This window comes from Anas platyrhynchos, chromosome 21 (assembly GCF_047663525.1).
Source record: "Anas platyrhynchos isolate ZD024472 breed Pekin duck chromosome 21, IASCAAS_PekinDuck_T2T, whole genome shotgun sequence".
Taxonomy (NCBI): Eukaryota; Metazoa; Chordata; class Aves; order Anseriformes; family Anatidae; genus Anas; species Anas platyrhynchos.
The window spans coordinates 12,413,301-12,435,626 of NC_092607.1; the positions used below are offsets into that span (position 1 = coordinate 12,413,301).

Sequence of the window (22,326 nt, forward strand, 5' to 3'; positions counted from 1 at the left end):
AGGGGAATCAGCTGGGTTTGGGGCTTATTGACTTCAGCAGTGCTGCAGCCAAGAGCCTGAAACGTTTATTTCTGAGTATTCTTAGGCTGAGCTCCTTCCTTAGAGTTTACGAGCACCACTGCTTCAGCAAAGGTAACTTCTCAAGTCTGCTGTGGGTGTCTGGTAACAGGGTGCATTGTACAGTGGCTGTAGGCAGGGTGCATCTGCATGTGTATGAGGTTGTTGGGATGATGGAGGAGGAGGAAGATTATGTATGCTTCTAGATAAGTGGTAGGGTCTCCTTTTCAGAGCCTCAAGTACTGTTTTCTAGTTCCAATAGTACGAAATCTTTGTATTGCCCCAGTAAATAAACAGCTGTAGTTAGTGGCTTTGTCTGGTGGAAGATAAAAGTTGATAAGATCCTGGTAAGGCTGTTTTGAGGTGCCTTTGTTAGCTTCACTGCAGTGTTTCCAGGGATTCATTCCAGAAAGAAACTGCTAGTCCAGGGAAAGAAATTAGAGTGATCTTTGCTAACGTTTTAAGTAAAAACAATCTCTGCCTGATACTTTTGAGTGTTTGATGCTGATGTTAAAGAGCAACAGCATTACAGCTTAAATAATTTTTTTTTCCTTTTAATTTGCTGGCAAGGTATTGGGTAATAAATTGCATCAGAAGGGCTAAGATGAAAATGAGTTGTTGAGTGCTGGTTAAAATGTAGGTCTGAGGGTGAGAGAAACGTGTGAAATCAGCTATGAGATTTCCTTTCCATTCACTTTCCCCAGGTAGCTCAAGATGTGAGCACAAAAAGGCAATTGTGATCAGCTGTTCGTTCTCCCTTGTTGCTTTCCTAAAAACCTCAAGGTTTTCCCCCTGGACTTGCGATGCATGGGGATGCTCTGAGCTCTGTGCGCAGACCTGGGGTTCACCTCGGTCTCCACGTGCTCTGCTGCAGAGTGGCCGGGCTGTGCTGAGGCACCCGTGGGTGCTGACTCACAGCGGCAGGGGCCACCTACTGAAGCACCGCCCGGCCCTCGGCAGCACCTGGCTCGCTCCGGAGGTCTCGCAGCCAGTGCCGAGCAGGCCCCGGCCTGTTCGGGCTGGGAGATCTAACGAGATCACAGCCGGGGCCAGGGGTGATATGGCCGCAGGCCATCATCTTACATAAAACCCATAAATTTGCATAATGTGTTTTACAAGATTAAAACTGAAGAAACTTTTTTTTTTTTTCTCATTTTGCATAAAAGGGAAGAAAATAGGTGAAAGAGCTCTACAAAATGGGCTATCGGAGACCTGGGGCTTCCAAAACGACAGTGTCGGTAGCTGGGTTTGTAACTATTTCAAGAGTGACTATCTAAATGGGAAATCTGTCGTGGTGTGCGTGTTCTTGGGCAAAACCAAAACTCAGGGGTAGAACCATAAACACACAGCGAGTATCAGACCAATGGCCTGAGAACTCATCCCTTTGAAAGAGCTGTTTCTCCAAACCTGTTGGATGCTGCACGTAGGAGAAAACCCTCCTTCCGCAGCAGGGCTGTGGCGTGGAGAGGGTTGCCAAAGCTTGTTGAGTCACAAAACTGAGGCGTTCTTACTTTGCCTAATTGCTGTGGGTGACTTGGATGCTAATGCAGAGGTCAGTAAATGGCCTGTGATCTACAGAAATGCACCCTACTTGCAAGCTTGGCCAGTGCTGGCTCGCTGTGAGTGGATTTCATGCAAAAGGCTGCCACACGCAGTAGGCTGTTGATGACTTGTTGCTTGGCTGTACGTGCCTCCTGTGTTGGGCTCACTCCTTCGTGTAGGGGCTAATCCTGCAAGTCTTCTTTGGTGGAGAAAACACCTGAGGTGGGGGGGGGGCGGGAAGAGAGAGAATTCCCAGAAAACTGTGGCGCTTGGACCTTGTTTCTGCATTGTCACATACATCAGGAAATGTTGGCTGGTGCTTGTGAAAGTTTCACAAACATCCCAGAGTGTAGCTATGGCCATGGACCTCATCAGCCACAGCAGTAGTATCCAAAAGAAGAGCAGGGAAATTCACTACTTTGGGGAGGACAGAAGGCAAAGCTGTGCTTCAAACCATCTCTCCTGGCCAGGAGTAAATGTGGGCTTGGAAATTAAAGGATCAGTTCCCCTAAACTTGTGAAACTTGGGCAGGTGGGACTCCTGGGCTGGTGTCTAGCTTCTTTGGGAACAGGGACAATTGGGCTGGGCAGTGGAATTCAGTTTTTTCCTCCAGTTTTGAGGAGTGTGAATGGTCATATGGTGCAAAGTGCCATGGATAGGGAATCGATACTGCCAGTTTAGTATTCCCAATACTAACTTTTAACTTTGGTGCTGGTTTGGGGAGAATTTTTGTTTCTTCTCCTTCATCCACTTTTGCATCTCTTATGAAATGAGCCTCATAAAATTACTAGTGTATGTGTTTGAAACCTACTCTATTGCACCAGTGTGCAAACTTAAAAATGGGAGGGGAAAAAAGGAAATAAACATGTTGGAAGAAATGTCTGTGTGGAGGAGTAGCTCTGTGTCTGTGCTAATGTGGCTAACTTAATTCACAAAACTCTTCTGCTTCCTTCCTCCCCTTCTTCCCTAGGGTTTCTGTCCCTGCCGTTTAAGGTGTGTCCCTGCACAGATCCCAAGATCACACTGCTGTTGTCAGAAAGATCCAAGAAAAGTAGACTCCTCTTGTGGTTCCTACGTGCAGTTCCTTGAACCCTAAATACAGTCTGGATCAGTGTGTGTTTAGGGGGTGTCAACCAAAGTTATGCTCTGGAGGAAATACGGAAATGCTTTATTAAGTGATGTGTTGGAGCTGGGATGTTGTGGAATATCCTCTCTAGGGAGTTTAATAATAACTCGTTTTATAATAACGAGTCAAATAAATCAGTCTGTGCTACTGCTGGGTATGTGAGCTGAGTCCTGCAGCTGATGATTTTATGCCTGGCTGCTAAAAGTCTTTTAAATGACTCGTGTCCTGCAATTACTTCTGAAGCTTGAAAGACCATTATATGCAGGCAACTTTGGGACTGTGTCCCAAGTACTTGTAGATAACAGAATTTATGCCCAGTTTATCTAAAAGCAGTTTGAAGGGAAGAAAGTACTTGTGTTTGAGGAGGAAACATGAAAACTCATGAAGTCTGAACTGGGTGAATAATGGAAAACTAAACCTTTCTCTCTGAAAGGAGAGTGTTTCATTTGGCATGTGTTAAGTGACCTTCATGATATGTGGGAAAGGTACCAAAGAATGGGCATCCTCTCAAAAAATATGCACTAAAAAAGGAATGTGTGTGTGTGTGGGGGGAATTAAAACACCTGAAACCCAGGCTTTCTTCCGTTAAAATCTGGACTCGAGGACAGGTAGCAAATTGCATTCCTGGGGAGGGAAGAAGCTGAGGGTAAAATGCACAACTGCTTTTCCAGACTGTGTCGAACACAGCCTAGTTCCAGTGGTGCTATTGCAGGACTTGCTGAGGGGAGACTTTCCACAGTGTTTTCTAGCACACAAGGAGCATGTGAACATTTATGGTGAGTCACTGCTGGGCTAAAATATTGCCTAGTGATGCCATTGTGATGAACCATTTTGTAAGCCTCTGTAGTATAAGAGGTTATTCTTCCTGTTACTCCTCTTAGCAGCACTAACTTGTTGTGACAGTGATGTTGCTGGCTGCTGCTATTAATCCAGTCTTCTTGGAGATGTAAAAATCATGCTGTATCTGGGGCAAGAAGGGCAGCCAGATTAATCCTTGTGTTATAATGATCTTTTCTGAGTCACGTCATAATATGATAGCTCCTGTGTTCAAGGGTTACAAACTGTGGAGGGATATGACTGGGAGCCCCTTTTTTGTTGCAGTCCAGTGCTGGACCACATCACCTTATTACACAAGAGGTCATTTGTCTCACTACACCTCTGATTTTTCCATGTAGTCATGCATTTCTGATCCATGCTTCAACTTCCTGCCTCATCAATGCAGCCCTTATCCTACTCCTAGCATCTCTGCAGTATTACTTAAGCACAGCTGCTCATCCTGAGAGATGTAGACTGGGTAAAATGCTGACTTTCTTGGGGTGTTTTGTGTTAAGGGGTACGAGGTCCCAGCTGGAAGCTTGTGCCTCATTCTTGCTCCCCCAGCACCGGTGGAGCCAAGATGCTCTCTCAAATACGCTGCTCCACACTCTGTCCTGGTCTAAATTTCATTCTCCGTCTTTGTTGAGAGAAAGTGGCCATATGTGCAGCAGGCAGGTGTCCTGCCTCCTCTCCTTGAAGCACCAGTAGAGTTTCCCATGTGCCACAACTGCGAGCTCATTAACAAAGGCCCCCCATGAGATCTGCGGACAAGGGGTGTGGGCTGCCTTGCACAGATTGCTCTGCATATGATTATTTCCATCCCCCTCTCCATCAAAACAGCCACTCTTTCTGCATGAGCTGCTCATCCAGTGTTGAGATCAGAGGGCATTCCGGGGAGCATGTAGGGACTCTCCTGTTGCAAGCCCATGCGTATGTACCTGTGTGTACATGCAGCCTGACACTCAGAAGAGGTGGGGGTGGTGGGTTTAATAGCTTCTCATACACCAATATTTCACTTCCAGTTTGAGAGATTCTTTCACTGGAGAGACCCTGGCTTCCTTTATAGCTTCTCAAAGTCTATCTTTCACTCATTGTATTGGTTTAAAAGCCTGGGTGTTGGCAGTGGGGCTGCAGGTCTCTCTGTGAGGAGAGGCCTGGGTTGGTTCCAGCCAGCTCCAAGAGCCCCACCACAGGGCACTGTCAGTAGTGCTGGGGGTACCTCTGTGAGAATATAGGCAGGAAAGGGCAAAATGCTGCCCGGGTATAAGGTGAAAAGGGTCAAAAACAGCCCTGTGAAGGCTAAGGCCAGAGAAGGAGACGCAGAGGTGGTGTTCTGGGTGTTGGAGCAGGTGTTTCCCTGTGGAAACAGCCAGTGGAGGACTGCACACCACAGCTGGTGGATGTTTCCTGAAGGAGCTGCGGTCTGTGGGAAGGAGCCATGGTGGAGCAGGCAAAAAATGTGAGGAGAGAGGAGTTGTCTGCACTCCCTGCCTCCCTTGGGGAGGTAGAGGAGTTGGGAATGAAGCACCGAAGTTGAGCCTGGGAAGAAGGTGGAGGAGAGAGAAGTGTTCTGGCTTTTGCCTTGGTTTCTCACCACCTAAATCGATTTTAATTGGCAATACATTAGTTTTCCCCAAAACAAGTCTCTTTGGCCCCTAAAAGTAACTGGTAAGAGAGCTCCCTGTCTTTGTGTTGACCCCTGACTTCACTTTATTTTTTCTTCCTGCCCTGTTGGTGAGGGGGAGTTACAGAGCGGCAGGGTGAGCGGTGGGCTGTGCTCCAAGGCCAGCGCACCACGCTTCGGTGTGGTGCTGCTCTCACACATTGCTTATGATATGTCCCTGATCCTTTCCATCGCAGACTTCCCTTCTGCTGCAGACGTGATCTGCACAGACCCATCAGGAACTCACTGGGTCAGCTTTTCAGTCAGTCACTGGGGAATATCACAGCTGAGATGGCCAGGATTGGGGTTTGGGGCCATGAGGCCTACAAAGGCCACTAGCCTTTGTAACTGACAGGCTCAGTACAGACTTTCTCAAAACCATGAGCAACATAATTAGAAATTTTTCAATAGCTAAATTAGTGTGTGCAAAAATACTAATGCTAACTAAGGACTTGTGTTTGTGGTTATAATGGCTTCATATGCAACTGCAGAAACTGCAGCTAATGTACACCGCACCCCCAGCTCTGCATGCACAGGTCTGAATACTTGGATTCATTCTTAAGATGTGCATAAAACTCATTCCCCAGCACTTGGTTTTACTGTAACTGACAAAGCTGTTTGACTCGAGCAGTTCTGAGAAGCATTTCAGAAATCTAATGCTTAAGATTTCACTGTGGATTTTTGGCTTCAAAGTGATTTTGTTATGTCCCTAGAGCCTGGTTAAATCCTTAGTTATAATGATTGCACACTGAAGGGTGCTGTTACATAGAAATGCTGTCCCATAATGGCTTCGTTGCTGTGGAAAATCCGATGTTATTTGGTCATTCGCTACGAGTTCCCTAAGCCATCAAGACATTTGCCTCAAGGCTACAAACACAAAGCTACAGGCAAAACCCTCTGGACATAATGAGTGGGCATTTATGCAGAACTAAAAACTGGAACAGCTGAGCAGTAGATCTATGAATAGCAAGCATGCCTCTAAGCACAAAAGACATCATTCTGGAATAAAGGGGTTTATAATGGTTCTGACATCTTGTATGTCAAGATCATGCTACGTTGTTGTAACTTTTTTTTTTATGTTTGTTTGTTTGAATCACGTTCCTTAAGTAAGGTTTGAGTAATTAAAGGGTGTGAAGGAAACCCTATAGCTTCAGTAAGAACAAAAATTGGGCAACTGACACTTTTGGCAAGATCCATCATTTTGATCATGTTTGCTAGGGAATGAGCTTATTGCTCCTGTGCTGTTAGTATCCCCAGTTCCACCCTTCAGGATTTCTTAGGGGTTTTTCCTTGTATCAGCAGCTCTTAAAAGGCTTGATTCTAATATTAGCTGAGAAGTGTCTTCTGATGGAAACACAAGGGTTGGGCTAACCATAAACTACAGGGTCAGGGAGTCAGGCAATACAAAAGAGGGTAATAAAATTCAGAGTGATTGGGATCAACAGGGAGCTGGAGGAGCTTAATGTTGAGAAATGTACTGCAGTGAGGTCACGAGCCTTTGCGAATCATTTATATGTGCTTCTAACTACCTGGCAAGAACAAGATGGAAAGGGATGTATGGATCTTGCACCAGGAGCATAATGAAAGCCCAAAAAGGGTAGAAAGTATAGTGGCAGATGGGATATGGAATTAGTCTAGAAGGGGGGAAAAAAGTGAAAGGGAATATAAGAATACATGAGGATGATAAATTTGCGTTGTATGTCTGCATTCATGTGTCTGATCAGTTTTTGAGAGATTACTGATTTCCAAGGCAGTCTCTTTTGGCTAAATTAGCAGTCCTCATGCCAATTTACTGTGGGACTGGGGGATGGGTGAGCAACCCTTTGTGACTGGGAAAATGTACAAGTTCAAACAAGTTTTGCAATCCTTGCAAAGTAGCTTGGGCCTTGCAAAACCATCGGTTGTAGAGATGAGCAAAGCCCTAATACTGTGAAGTTCCTACAGGGAAACGTGGCCAGAGGATTAGACACTAATCTCTGACCTGAGAAGATGTGATGAATGTCTATGCTGTCAATGGTACTGCAGCACAAAGATAGCTGAGCTGGTTATGACTAGTTTTTGGCAGAATAACCTAGCTCTGCACTTAGGGGTATGGGAAGCAAATTTCCATTTCACCAGCAGAGTAAATTAACCCATGCAGAGATCAAGTCTAGAGAGTCAAGAAAGCAGAAAATCTTGGCAGAAAATGGTAGCCTACAATGTAGCTGTACACCCTGTTTCCTCATGTCCAAATTTCTTAGGTGGCCACAAGCAAATTATTTGCCCTCTTGGCATGTACACTTCTTATAAAGGAAAACAAAGCATCATGCCTATTTTGTGTGCTTACCCTGAAGAACAGTGCATGTTGATCTACAAAATGCTCAGATATGGAAGGATGTTATGTAGGTTGCTTAGAAAGATGAAGGGATTAATTTTCTTGTTATTCCTTCATCTTCTTCCTCACAGCTATAACCAACAACTCTTTCTGCCTGGGAATGGACTCATAAGGCCCAGTTGGGAGAATGACAGCTCTGCCCTACTGGTAAGTGATGGCTCTGTAGTACTACAGAAAGGCAAATTGATAGAGTGGCATGGAAGAACAGGGATGGAACCATTCTCATTATAACATGCTAAATGGAAAACAAGGATTTATTCGTTAAAGTGATATCCACTTCAGTTGCATGTGGGCAAGAAATTTCTTGGTGTCATCAGAAACCTTGCAGTGTACATTCCTGCTACAAGTATGGCACTCTGGTTGTGGAGCTGGGTTTTGTTCTACTGTACGTGTGCCTATTGTATTTCAAGAAAAGAGTTGTTTTTCCCCTCTGGAAAACATCTTTTAATAATACAAATTTTAGGATTTTTTTTTTCTCTCTTCCCCCTCCCTACCACTTTTTCTTCTCTCTCTCTCTCGTGTGCCAGAACAGCACCAATGACAATGCATGGCCTCTGCACTGCCTTTGACTCTTCCCCAGGAAGGAGTCTCTCTCAGAGAGAGCCCAGAAGTTGTGTGTGTGTTTTATTTATTAATGAGTGAGGAGTTTGTGACTGAGTGTTTGGAGAAGAGATGATTTGGCAAGGGAGATATTGGCTGATGGGGGACTGAAACCTGCCTCAGTTATTTGGATCTTCAGTCTCTTTTGTTTGACTGGAGATGTGTATTTTTGGCTGCTAAGTCTACATCTAACTATAAAGTAGAAAAATAGGGCATTAAAATACCTGTGGTTTTGTGTACCAGGAAGTAAATGCTAAAACATGATATGTAAAAATACAAAGACTGATGTTTGTGCATGCCAGGGGTCCTTCCTTCTCCATTGATTTCTTAGCACCGAGAAGAAGGAGGATGGCAGTCCTCTCATGCTGTGGGTATATATCATCCATCACTGAAAGCCCCTCAAAAGCAACTGAAGAAATTGCATGAGAGGCAGTAAATTCTTTCATATATGTGTAGAGAAAAGAGAGATTGTAGTCTGGTCTTCAGTCCCACATCTACAGCATATTTCTCTTGACTGACTGAGATCTGACTCTACTTTTGCCACTTCAAGTGGGTTTGCCTGTAAATTCACCTAGAAGCTGTTGGAAAAGTAGGAGAGCCACTGCTTTCTCACATAATGAAACTCTTCCAAGTAGTCAAAGATTTCTCCTGTTCATGTAACATCTCCCTTATCAGCTCTCTCATGTACAAACTGCATAATAACAACAAAGCTTGAACAGCACTGCAAGCTTATTTGCTTTGTGATTTGTGGTCAGATCATTGCATTTCAGCATTTACCGATGAAAGGAAATTACTAACAAGACGCTGATATTTACATTAATTGTGGCTTTGGGGAGATAGTCCAAAGAAAATTATACTAAAGCCAGCTATTATGTGTCTCCCTAACAATTAGAATGAAACCCAAAGTTTATAAAGCAAAAGTTGATCTCAAACACATTTTAGTTGCTACTTGATATTTTCCCTTTCAACAGGGTGAGGGGAGAAAAAAAAGAATTCCCTCCTTTTTCTAAAGCAATGTAAAGAACGCTTTTTGAAAGAGCATGTATGCTAATGCAAGAGAAATGCCTCGTTTCCACTGAGCAATATTGATCTCTGCTTCCAAGGAAGCCTAGAGAAACAGGCCAGTTTTCACATGATACATACTAAATGGCAGGGTTTTCTCAGTTAAAGCCAACAATTTTCATTATTATTTTTTTTCATCTCTTGTGCAGCTCTGTAGGTTAAACAGGTTTGGCTCCAAAATCTCCAAGATGCTCCAAGTATACTTCATGCATGTCCCACTAGATAGTCCTAAGAACAAACTTCTACATCAGTTGAACAATTTCTGGACACAAATTCAGTGCTCTTTGCAATGTTTGATGTATGATGAACACTAATTTAGGTTTCTTAAGATGACTCATGTGCCAGCATAGTAGATCCAAGAAACAAACACAGATGTGAGATTTAAATTCTCCTTTGGCATAAAGTACTGCCAGGACTCCTCATGCTCTGAACCACAAACTATCTCCAATGGAGACTAGTAACAGTTTCTTTGTGCGACTCAACTAATGGGGTAGCTTCTGACTTTAAGTGATCAGGGATATAAATGCACCTTCCACTAGGTGTTTGTGTAAATGTCCCCACTAACTGTGGGATTTGTCTCATGAAACTCTAGATGTCCACCCCAGCTTTCTGCGGAGGTTCCATTCATAGTGGAGAAATACAGGCACTTCTCAAGAGTGATTTGTCTGACTTCCCATCACCATCTATTTTAAGAACGTGTCTGAAGTAAAATGAAATTAAGACCTTCCCCAAAATTTTTCTGCAAGAAGAGGGATTTTGGATGTTGTGGGGAGGCATTCTTGGCTCTCTTTCCTCGGATGACCCCATTACCAGATGTTACCTTCACATCACTCCACAAGTCCTAAGCAGATCCAGGCACAGGAATGTGTGTTCTGGCACGAGTCAGCATGGGGCGGGCATGTAAATGTGTTTGTGCTGACCTTGCTTTGGGGTTATTCTGCTCACCCCTCCACTCATCCAAGTCAAAAGTGGACAGCACTGCTTGATATGTGTCTGGCCATAAAAAGGCTGCAGACTAAAAGTGTAACTGGTTTTAATTATTAAGGTGTAATTTAGGTCTTCATGTTTATAGGATAATTGTTTCTTTTTTAATGTAATTTAAACTTTGCAATACAAGAAACAGGCCTGAACCTGTGGATGGAGTGTTGGAAACTGTCTAAGAAGATTAAGGTCTCTTAATTGATTTCACATAAACAGGTGTGACTGAATTCATCAGAAGAAGGTTAAGACTAAATGCATTCTGCTAATTATGCGAAAATTGCCACAGTGGGTGCTCAGTTGAGCAATTGCATTCCCTTTCCACGTGGGATCAGTTCTCAACTATATGTCAAATGGGAAAATTGTCATTTCCTAAGCAAATGAACCAGCCTGTTGTACACAGTTTTATTTTTAAAGTCTACTTTGCTCGTAGATGACAGTGGTGGATTTGGCAACAGGACATGGGAATGTCCCTTGTGAGCTGTGCTGCGTTTGGTGTGGGAGGACAGGCGTCAAAGCAGGGCTGTGTCATTTTCTAAACTTCAGGAATCCCCATTCATGAAAATCCCTGCTTTAGGAAACTGAGAGACTAACTCTAACACATGCTATTTGCTCTTCATATTTACTTATATGACTTAAGTCATTATTTTTTTTTTGTTGAAACTTAACTGTAAGCTTTGGAGATGCATAACATGGATACAGGACACATTGGTGCACAGGACAACCTTTGTCTTGAGCTTCAAAATAACAAATGGACTATATAACGCTTCATACAGCTAACAAGCATACTTATTTGTTCTTACTCTGCACTCCTTACTGTCATCTTAATCTAAAATCTCAAGAGAATGAGAAAGAATGGATGTGTTGGCCATAGTTGTAGACAGCCTAAAAGCTCTGTTTTTGAGATATCCATCTCAAAGACCACTTGACTGTGACAGTAAATTGTGTGACAAAGTACAAGTACCACAGCACAGCATCACGAAGGCCCTGCAATTACTCGGTGGTGCTCCTTACAAAACCATTTGCTGATGAAACAATTCTTTAAGTCTCCAAATTGAAGGATGACGAGTATGTAAGGCGTGTTTTCAGAGACAAATTTGCACATAGATGGTGATCTAAAATTAGTTGCTTACACCACTGTTTTGTAATAGCAAAGATAATGTTTGTAACATTGCAAATTAATTTAGAAAATTGTATCCCACTTATATTAGTCTTGCTCTTAAATTTGAGAGCCAAATAGTTATATCAACCAGCAGTGACTTATTAGCACTCTAATTTTACTCAAGTTAAAGTGAAACAACTACAGAGTAATACAGAAAAAAAAGTTAATAGTTGTGCTATATTAAAAACAAACAAAAAATAAATTGCATCTCTATAGAGCATTTGGAAACCATCTTCTAAGAGCAGATGCATATTTTTATATTTATTAGTAAAGATGTTCATTCAGTCAGAATTTCAGCTTAATCTTTGAAGACAATGTTCTCTAAAGTATGAGTTTTATTCTCAAGGAATCTCAGCAGGAAAATCTGTGAGTGTCAGAGTTCTGAAAAAGATGCACTGGCTCACCTGCTGGACATAATTGGTGTTATGCTATTGTCAAAAATAAAAAAGCTAAACATCATAAATGGATGCAACTATGCAGAAGAGATCAGAGGTTATCTTTGTCTGTGCTTGGTAGTGGTAAAGCAAAGTAAGATTAACCAGATTAAGATTAACCTGCATTTAGGAAAAGGTGTGGACCAAATGAAGAGCTTCTAGAGAGGAAGGAAAAATAAGAGATTTGGGACTTGGAAAGTAAAAAGAAAGATTGAACTTGAGTTTGTGTTGCTTGCAGACAAGGAAGGCCAGGAAAGCATTATAAACCTTCAGAAAGAAGAGAATTTGTTCTTTGTATCCATGTATCCATAAGGAGCAGTTTCTTGAATATAAAGCAGACATCAGGAAAACATTTTTAGCAGTAAGAGGATATATGTAATAAATTGTGAGCTTCAGATGAGGGGGAAAAAATAGACAAACAGCAAACTTGAATTAGGAAGGGAAGAGCTAGAGGACTGCCAGAGGTCTGTTCCAGCTGTGTTCTTCTATTGATTTTATGATTTGTTTTCTAACTGCTCTAAGCACTCTTACACCATGAGGTAGAATAAATAATTGTAAAGGATTGCAACTTCAGCTACCGAAAAATCATTCGTTACTTCAAGCAGTCCTGTCAGCTTAATTTTCCTGTCCTGGATCCCAAGTTTTCCTTTTCAAGAAGCATCTTCCTTTAAATGAAATACGGTCAAGAAGTTCTTTGTCGGTTCCCTGCCAACTTCTCTAGACAGTTACATATTTTAAAAATAAAAAATAACAAAACATACTGTTTGGGGGGAGAGGAGAGCTTAAAAATTGTCTTGAACTATGCTGATACAGAAAAAGAATGAACCCCCCTTTAAAAAAAACAAACACACACACACCCTGTTTCTGGCCATCCTCCTTCAGGCTGATTTTTGGCTGTTCTTCACAGAAACTGCTGTCTCTCTGCATCTAGGCTTCATCTGATTTCTGGAGGATATGAATGCCCTGATTCCTTTGCTTCTCTGTAAACCCGAGCTATACATTAATCAAGACAGTCAAAAGCTGGCTGGAACTGATAGGATTTAAGCACACGCTTTCAAATATTTAGATAACTAATATTTAGGTAAATTAAGCACTTCATATTTATATGCTGCCTAACATGAAACTCGTTTGATTTGATCAAAACAAAATTATTTAGGTTCCCAACTCCCTGCTTTTATGCTGACAATTAATGCAACCCTAAAATTAGAAACTGTTACATGTTAGTTTTAAGCAGGAAAGCAGTTGTATGAAGTCAGTCTTAACTGGTAGGTGCCTTTTGTCAAATTCAAGCATGCTGCTGCATGGCTTGTGTATGCAAAAGGAATACATGCTTACTCATTTGAATGCAAACCAGTTGTAGGCAAAACATCTTCAGGGCATGGCTAGGAAGGGGAAAATGATTGATTGAAAGAGGTTTCCAAGTGATTTATCTAATCCAAAGTTATTTTCCACATCCTCTTCAATTGATTAAAAACAACACAATACACTGAAATCACTTTGCTCTCCAAGGTGTGAAGCTATACAGGAATTACTGGTACTTTTCAGCGGTTGGAAGCGCTTAGCTCTTGGCCCCCTGCCTCATAATACAGCCCAGGCTGGTACAGGCAGTTTTGCAAAACATATAATTTTACTTCACTTGTTTTAATGATCAGGAAACATATACTTTTAAACTGATCTCTACTGTACAATTACATGTGTTTTCATGGAAATACATTTTTTTTTTTTTTTTTAGAATTGGTTTCATTCTCATAACGATACTAGCTAGACTGTTGTATTAGTAAGCAAATGCTTTGCGTCCTTTCGTCAAGCTGCTCAGCTTTCAAAATCTAGTTTTGTTTCTATTAAGAAACTGAATCAGAAACAATTATACAAAAAATAAATTTCCTCGACTCGGGAGAAATTAGATCTACAATCAAGCTCTGTTTTTGAGGTCAATTGCAACTTAGTTGATAAATATATTGAACGTATGTTTATTTAAAACAAAAAGAATGACTGAATCCTGAGTCTGTGGTTTCCTATTTATTTTGTGCCAGTGTGACAGTGGCAAATGGAACAATAATGTCTCCTTTGTATGTGGCAGATAAGACTAGAAATAATAGGTTAAAACTTAAGGTGAGATGGGATATTCAAGCCACTTAAAAGCAAATGAACAAAAAATAAAAAAAAGAACAACAAAAAAAAACAACCCGTTGCTTAATTGCAAGGATCAGGGGAGAGTAGGATAAATGAGGCTGCATTTTGAAACTTTAGGATCATAAATATCATTACGGACTCTAACTTTTTGTTGGAAGGAACGTGAAAACCTTCAAGGCTTTTCAAGGCTTTTTTTTTTTTTTTTTTTTTTTTTTTTTTTTTTTTTTTTTGGCGGGGGGGAATGGCTGTAAAATAGCAGGGATTTTAGAGGTTGGGTACGCATTAGTTGTTCCGTGGGAATGTCGCTGGCTGTCTCTGGCACTGCAGATTGAGATATTATTGTGTAAATGAAACATCAGGTATTCATTTTCCACATACGAGATTCAGTAATTACTGCACTCACACAGTAGATGACAGCTGTTATCATTCTGATGAAAAGAGCCCTAAATTAAAACCCTGTTCCTTTGCATAGATCCCTGTCAGAAACAAATGTTAATTTTCTTGGTTGGTCAGCCTCATTCCTTGGGTCCTCTGACAGGTACAAATAAGGACCAGGTCTTTGTTTCTCCTTTTGTTGGTGTTCCCTGGCGTGCTGATAGTTTTGCAGCTGAGAGAATAAACCCACAGCTAATTCTTGCTAGCTTTGTGAATATGCCCGGTGTTCAGCCTTCAGCTAACACCGGGGCATTTGGTGTGCGTGGAGGTTTGGGGGGGCTTTATTGAATACCAAAAACTACCTAGATTTTGTTCGTTGTTTTGCAAAATGTGGTGTGCTTGCATGAAGAGAGAAAGATTAGATGAACTGGGTACGCTTCTGGCACAGATGTCTGCTCCTCAGCCAGACCCTGCTGACAATCCACGCGGACAACTTTGCCCTGCTTTCTGGCTGGAGAACGCAGTGGCTCCCATGGATTAACTTGGTGACATCTGTTTGGGTAATACGCAGTCAAATGGGGAGGTGTTATTTGTGCACCTCTGTTTTCTTTGGAAACCCTTTCCAATTATAGGAGATTAAAACCCTTTAATGTGTCATTATTTTGGGCCGGATGTCAACTGCCAAGCACTACCACGCTCTTCAGATTACAAGTCAAGAATAGAATGGGTTTGTTGAAACAGCACATTTGCCATACAGAATAACTGCTGCCTGTTAGCTCCTGTGCAGGAGGGTTTTTTGATTTATGGGAAACTAAAGTGTTGGGCTCTGTAAAGGAGCAAGCAGGACTGGAAGGAAGCCCTGACGCATGCCCATGCTGTGTGGGGAGGGGAGGGCTGAGCAAGCAGCCAAACCAAGGACTTTTCTGCTGGTCCAACCAGCAGTACTTGTACCTCCCCCTGCTGTCAGAGACCCTTGTACAGTACCTTTGGATTTGGCTCATAATATCCTATTTGTCACTCTTTCTGTTACAATCAATAATCCAGAGTTATGACTTGGAGTAGAAACCTGTTTGTTTTCCCTTCACTTGGAATAATCTCTGTTCTAAGAGAATGAGAACTGAAGTGAATGAGAGCAAAAATCTGTGTCCAAGAACACTGCTCCGAAGTCTACTTCTTGTAAACAACGCATTTGAGTCACTGCTGAGTGCTGAGTTCCATCAAAGGATGCAAGATAAAAAGAACTTGAAGGGGAAGGAAATACAGCGGATGAAGGCCTGGGTTACATGTGGGTTTTGAGGGCTCTTGTTCTGTGCAAGCTAAGTAGGACACAGCTTGAAGGTCAGAAGAGAGGGCTGAAATGCTGGAAGGTCCTGAGGCTTCCTGAAGAAAATTTGGATCCGCTTTGGGTTCAAAACTTCATTCCCATACTGGAGATTGTCCACAAAGCAAACGAAAAATCACTCAATTGTCCTCCAGAAACAAAGCGATCAGATCAGTTTAAGAACAACAGCACAGATTCTTTATTTTTTTGAAGGCAATGATAAATCATCTATTTAGAAAAACATTGTACATGTCCCAAAGCAGAACAACAACAATAAAAACTCTCTTGAGCAAATATTGCAAAAGCAACTTTAAATGTAGCCAAGCCCTCTATCTGTTTAAGAGGGTTTGCTGCAAATTGTAACTTTTCTGCAGTCCTACAGTGGCCCAGTAGTAAGTGAACCAGACTTCTGGATTTCTCAGGCAGAGAAGTGTCTCCCTCGGATTTTATAGACGAGAATGTTTTTGGCACTTAACAGCATTCTGACTTTTTTTCTTCTGTCTAAAACTACAAGGGTAGTGTGAATATTGCCCGTGGATTCCTGTATTTCTGTGCCTGTATCATTTGCATGCATGAAGTCTTTGGCGTTTCCCTGTATAGATTCTCCTTGACTACCTGGCTGAGAAAGGAAATGTGAGTTTAATAGTTTTGTACTTTTAAAAGCTGGCTGGGCTGGAGATAAATGTCTTAGCTCTGAGGACTTGCAGTTTATGGGAATCTCATGCATCACTCCTGCGAGGGAGACACGATGGCGTGCTGGTGCCTTTTAACTCCGATGCAGGTCTGAAGCTAACTTGGGTTTCTAAGACTGAAAATTGCCAGAAGCCTTTTTTTAGTTGTTCTCCTTTGGGCGTATGAAACAAGTTAGGGCTCTCTCCAAATAGACATGCGTGCAACTTTTCTTAATCAGGCAGCTGTCTTTATTTTATTTAGTTTCTCTTCATGGCTGAGTAGCTTGCATGCTTTTTGAGAGGGGTGGTGGGAACAGGGGAGAGAGGAGGCCTGCTCTCGCTCAGGGACGCATCCGTTCCCATTGCTGGCCTGGCTGCGATGGGGAGATACCGGGGAGAAGCAGGATGCGCTGCTGCTGCTTCTCCTTGCTCAGGTGTGCCTCAGGCCCTTGTGTAAGCAGTTACAATTTTGGTTTTCGTGAATATTCTAACTTCACAATTTCCTGAATATTCCTGCCATTTATTTATTCTTGCCTTTTATTTATATTAATAGAAGCACAGGCAGACACAGAACTGAGGCTTTAAAAAAAAAGTTCAAGCCAATACTTGCAGTTTTTTTCTGAGATATTTTCACAGCTTTAATATTCAAACGCTGCTTTTGCTAATTAAGCTTTCTTAATTATATGATTTGCAAGATTAAAAGGCCACTGCCAATATAAACCACATATTGCCCCTAAACTGTTAGATTATTAAATTGAATTTTTTAAATTAATTTTTACTTGCCATGATTTGTATTCTGTTTGTTCTGTGCTATTTTAAGCTTGGATAATAAATATCATGTCAGTCTCATATTTGTTTGTGGACAATTCCAAGTTTTCAGTGCTACGGGGTAAGGGTTTGAAAGGCAACAGTACAATTTTTTGTTTTGTTTTATGGAATTGTTTTCTGAATTCTATTCTTCTTATGCTTTACAGAAGACTTTTATTTTTAAACAAAATAGAAAACTGGGCTAAATATAAGTTGACAGCATCTCTTGAAATGATATTCTTGTTTATGACAGTGTAGAGCAGAGGCACAAAAAGTCAGAGGTCACTTTTTACATGCAGTAGATTCTCATATGCAAGAATGTCTGGACGTGTAAAGTGTCTGTACAAAACTGAGTCATCCCTCCTGTGATGGGATTTCTCAGGGCTATTTCTATAAAAACTGCTTGCGATAAGACCCTCTCTCTCTGGTCATATATTCTGCAGCTCTGGAATGTCATCTTGAGCCACCTGGCTACCTGACAATGACCACAGCTCATCCCAGAGGCTGCAGGTGGGCAACTGGACATGGCAAATAAGAAAAAGCAAGAGCTAAACTACCACCATGGCTTAGGATAGGAGCTACGTGCAGGCCAAGCTCACATTTGTTGGACTGAGGTGGCAGAACTGTACCAGCATAGGAATCGCACTGATGTGGCTCAGCCTGCTGCTGGGGAGCTACTGGGCTGGGTGGGCTTGGAGCGCTCTGTGGAGGGCATGTTTGGGTGGAACTGGTGGGAGCAGTGAAGTTATAACCACCCTGTGGGGGTCTGACAGCACATAAAGATGGTTTGGTAGTTCTGGTTCCCTTGGCTGGCCCTTAGATCCCATTCCAACTGGAAATATACCTCTTCTACTGGAACAAATAATACCCAGTTGTGCTCGGGGATCCATTTCTGGGGAGTAATCAGCTCCAGAGGTGGCGTGTTAGTGTGGTTTGACAATGGCCCTGACCACCCATGTGCCGGTGACTCACTGAGCAGTTGGGAAGGGTCAGGGTGCCCGTGGAGCCTGCTGGAGATGTCACAGCTCAGTGCTGAACATCGCTGCTCGGGGTGGTACGGTGCTGCCCTGGTGCTGTGCAGAAGGGAAGGCCGGTGGGATGCAAGCACAGGGGTAAAGCAAAGTGTTATCCTCGGATATGCAGCAATTTCACAGCTAAGATGAAATCCTTGTCAAAAGCAATGGTGGTCAGTACTGGGAGCTTTAGGTCAAGAGCACAACAAATTAATGTTTCAGTCTGGGATCCTCTGTGCTTGCTATCTTAGGCAAACTGAAAGCAGCGCATGCTTCATGGTGAGCAGAAACTTGCATAACAGCTAATTGTCAGCTGGTTGTGTAATGGGGGACGGCTGAAACTCTGTGGCAAAGTTGTTTATTATACTTTTATTCTATTTTTGCCTAAATTTTGAATATTGTAGGCCAACACTCCAATGCTATGAAGTGTGATAAAGAGCCATACCAGATGAGCAAGCAGTTAAATTTAAATTATTAGCTTAATTTAAATTAAATTCCTGTAACAAGTTCTACTGCTCCTATGCCACAGAAGTCTCTTCCTGTCAGCCAGGCAATAAGAAAATATTCTGTTGCATGATCTAATAAATAGCTTATGTGATTATTAATTGCACATACATTTTTCTGATCCATAAAATGTAGACCTTGTTTTGCATCCAGGTTAGAACAGGCAGCCCTCCTTAACACCCACTGACTTGGGTAGGTACTCGTCCAGGTGCAAAGGACTCCTTGCACAAGTGAAGAGTAGGACTAAGGCCAAAACATAGTCCTTGTTGTTTGAAATAAAACTGCATTTTGAGGAGAGAGGAGGACTGGAATGTGTTTAAACAGATTTCCTGTGAAACAGGAAGAGTAATTCCTAATACCAGTTGATTTGGGAGGGGTAGGAGGGAGGGAAGGCTTAGCCCTGTAAGTATCTTATTTGATTTCAGGGAAAATAAGATTGTGGAAACTTGCTATTACGGAGGGATTTCCAAAAGAATACAGGGTTGTTGATTCTTTTTCTATATAAAGTAAAAATGAATGTTGGAAACAATGTGTTGAGCATATGCATGTAGTCTTAAATATTAAGGAAGGAAGACTTTTCCTTGAAAGAAAACGCTTATTTTTTTTGGCATCTGACAGAAACATGATGCATTTACCAGGGCGTGAGATGGTGGGTTTGGGGAAAGTGGAGAGCAGCTTTGTTTCAGTCCATGACTTCCTGAAGAATCACATTGAAAACGCAGTGTGTGAGTGCATGCAGAGGGTGATGGTGCAGACATGCCATTGGCTTTAGGCACTGTCCTGATAAGGGACCTTTCTCAGAGCCAAAACTGAGTCTGTTTCAGAAGGCTGCCTCTGTTTTGCTGCTGCCCCAGTTTATGATGATTTTTTTTCCACTGCAAAAGATCTTGGACTGAGGGATCGTCCTGATGATCTGTTCAGTGTTCCAAAGGGGCTGATTAATCTGAAAAACTCAACAAGACAGCTGAAACCACTGCCAAAAACTGTCATCCGTTCTGCTTTCTCAACTGCCAGCTTTCTGTGCTTTTGCTGCAGAGACAGGTCCACTCAAAGATGCAGCTTGACATCTAATACAGCAACATCGAATACAGCAGCAACAGGGCCAAGGACGGGGGGATGATTCAGGGGTCTCTTCCCCTCCTATTCTGTCACTTCTGAGTCATGGTGTTTATCTCCCGAGGTAGCACAAGGCTCAGTGCTACTACTAACTCTTGTATGCCGGATGCATTTCATCCAGTGGCAAAGGGGCTGGTGCTCTCAGAGGTCAACGTGTTGGGTTTTGCATTGCTTGTTGGCTGTGCATTGCTGGTTCCTGGCAATAACAAAGGTGAATTACTCCTGAGCTGGGTTTTCATGCATTCAAAAACCATGCCTGAGAGTGTGATCGTTGATGCAAAGCAAGAGAAAAGGAGGCTCCGTGGCCTTTGAAGCAGAGTTTAGAGTTGTGGAAAGACGTTGGCCTAGCCATCCCTCTCCTGAGCACCTTTATGTAAGGCAGGGTGAGCCTCTGCCCCCCTCTGGTGGCAGTGCAGCTGGGGATGGAAGGCCAGAGAGTGCGTGGCAGGAGGCCTCCAGCCCAACAGCGGAGGTGTCACACCTTGCCACAAGGCCCTGGGCTCGGGGCTTTTCACATGCCTGACCTTGGTGCCCTGTGGGGACTCCCCGAGGACACTCTTCAGCTCTGGAAACCTGTGTGTGTGTGTGTAGGGGGGTGTTGGATAACAGCAATCGAAAGCTTGAGGGAGTGTTTAATGGGGCCATTAATAAATGACTCAAGCAACCGATGGGACATAGCCTTTGGTCTCGTGCCTTGCAATACTCCAGAGGCACAGTGTAACGAACCCATAAAACCTGCCCCATCAAGTTGTAGTGCTTCAGCACAAAACACTCCTGCATTTAATGTATGGTGGATGGCAAAGTGGTGCCTCAGTAAACACCCAGGACAGACGGTGCTGTGTAAACTTTATTAGGGGATGAATCCTTTATTTATTTATTTATTTATTTATTTATTTATTTACAGGGAAACCTTCAAATATCTTTAGAATTTTAAAGAATACCAGCATGCTCTGGGTAAAGAGGAACAACCTCCTGAACTTTAGCTTGCCGGGAAACCTCTGTATTAACCCCCAACACGTATGTAAATAGGGAAAGGTATAAATGTCTCCAGGAATGCCTTGCTGCGTTAGCAGTACATTTTGATGCCTGGATACAGCTAGGGAAAACTGCATTGTAATAGCAACCATTATTGTTCTAGATCCTCAGATAGCATAGTGCAGGGTGCTACAGAAGCCCCTAAATGAAGATTGTTTGATTAAGTGCACTCCCAGCAAACTGGCTCGGTTGTGCCAATTAACTTGGAAATGCGGCGGTGTTTTATTGCTTTAGGAATGAATGGTACTTATTGGCTTCTTATATAACAGTTTGACTTCCTCATCCAGTCAGAAAATTGAGCATCTGTCAGACCATCAACCCATAAATGTCTTCATTAGATCTGATAAACAGACCATGGCAAGCCTGAAAGCTGGAAGGTACCACCCTTGTGCCTGGGGAGCTGGACTCACTTAACAAGCTGAGAACTCAGGAGCTCCATGTATGTAAAGCAGGGGGAAGCGCGCTGGGTGAGCGATACAGGAGAGCGGCTCCCAGATGTGCCAAGGTGCAGCCCTGAAATAACTGCTCTCAGGCCTGGAAGGGACTCTTCCTGTCCCTGTTACAAACAAACCCTTGGCAAGTGACAGGTTCAGGAAGCTGTCCCCAGACAAACTGCTGGATGAGATCCCGCTGTGGTTGGCCTTCAGCCTACTGATGGCAGCGAGCGCTGTGCGAAGCCCCGGTTGCCTTTGGCTGGAAGGAGTCTGAACCCAAAGAGGGGTGTTCGTACGGGCCTGAGTGGCGTTTGCTGGAGGTGGTCTTGCTGAGCCTCCTTGTCACCTTGCCCCTGAGCATGCTGCCCCCGCCTTTGGGAGGGCACAAAGACTTTGTAAGACAAGCCAGGAGCGTCACCTACAAAATGCTGCCGCTCCTGGCTAAGTCTTGAGACCGTATCAGAGCAGCCCTCACCTTGAGTGGCTGTGCAGCTCTTCCCCCTGACCTCAGTACGATCAAGTCCATGGCAGTGGCAACAGAGATGTTGGCAATGCTGCAGGAGAAGATGGAAGTCCTTATTCACACAGGAATGCACAGATGTTTTTATTATTTCCCCTAAAAGCACTGACAGGAATGGAGAAGACAGGCAGGTGAGCCCTTAAATGCTGTACCACCGAGTCTTCCTTCAAAGTGAGAAATTCTTTAATCTTCCAACAATTCCTGCCTGGCTCTGGGCTCTGATAAATCTTTCCCTTTAAATGAAGCTGCTGCTGTTGCACAACCTTTGGTCTTGCAAAATGCAAAGCCATCTGTTACAACCTCAATTACAGGTTAGAGGAGACAGAAACTTATTTGATGGTCTGTAGAAGCAGGATTTACCTTCGCTGTATGTCTGAGTGAAAAGAGCCAGCCTTTATGACAGAGGCCAGGTCAAGAACGAGGGATTTTATCTATTAGAGTAAACTGAGGAGTCGGAGAATCCTAAAAGACAAACTTTTAGTGTATACCTAAACTCTAAATGAAGTCAGAACAGAGATGGTGTGCGTGCATATATAAAACATACATATCACTATACACACATTTTTATGAACTTTTTTAGCTC

The 22,326-nt window shown here is 42.8% G+C and overlaps 1 non-coding gene across 14 annotated transcripts in view; it reads left to right on the top strand.

Annotated features, from left to right (window-relative positions):
• The window catches only part of LOC101789629 (SPO11 initiator of meiotic double strand breaks), a 238,327-nt gene continuing 216,001 nt past the window's right edge, over positions 1-22,326 (top strand). For all 14 annotated transcript variants that reach the window (XR_011804579.1, XR_005260488.2, XR_002404952.4 and 11 more), the window contains exons 1-2: positions 1-132; positions 7,650-7,725. This is a non-coding gene — a transcript (SPO11 initiator of meiotic double strand breaks). The remainder of the gene's footprint in view (positions 133-7,649; positions 7,726-22,326) is intronic.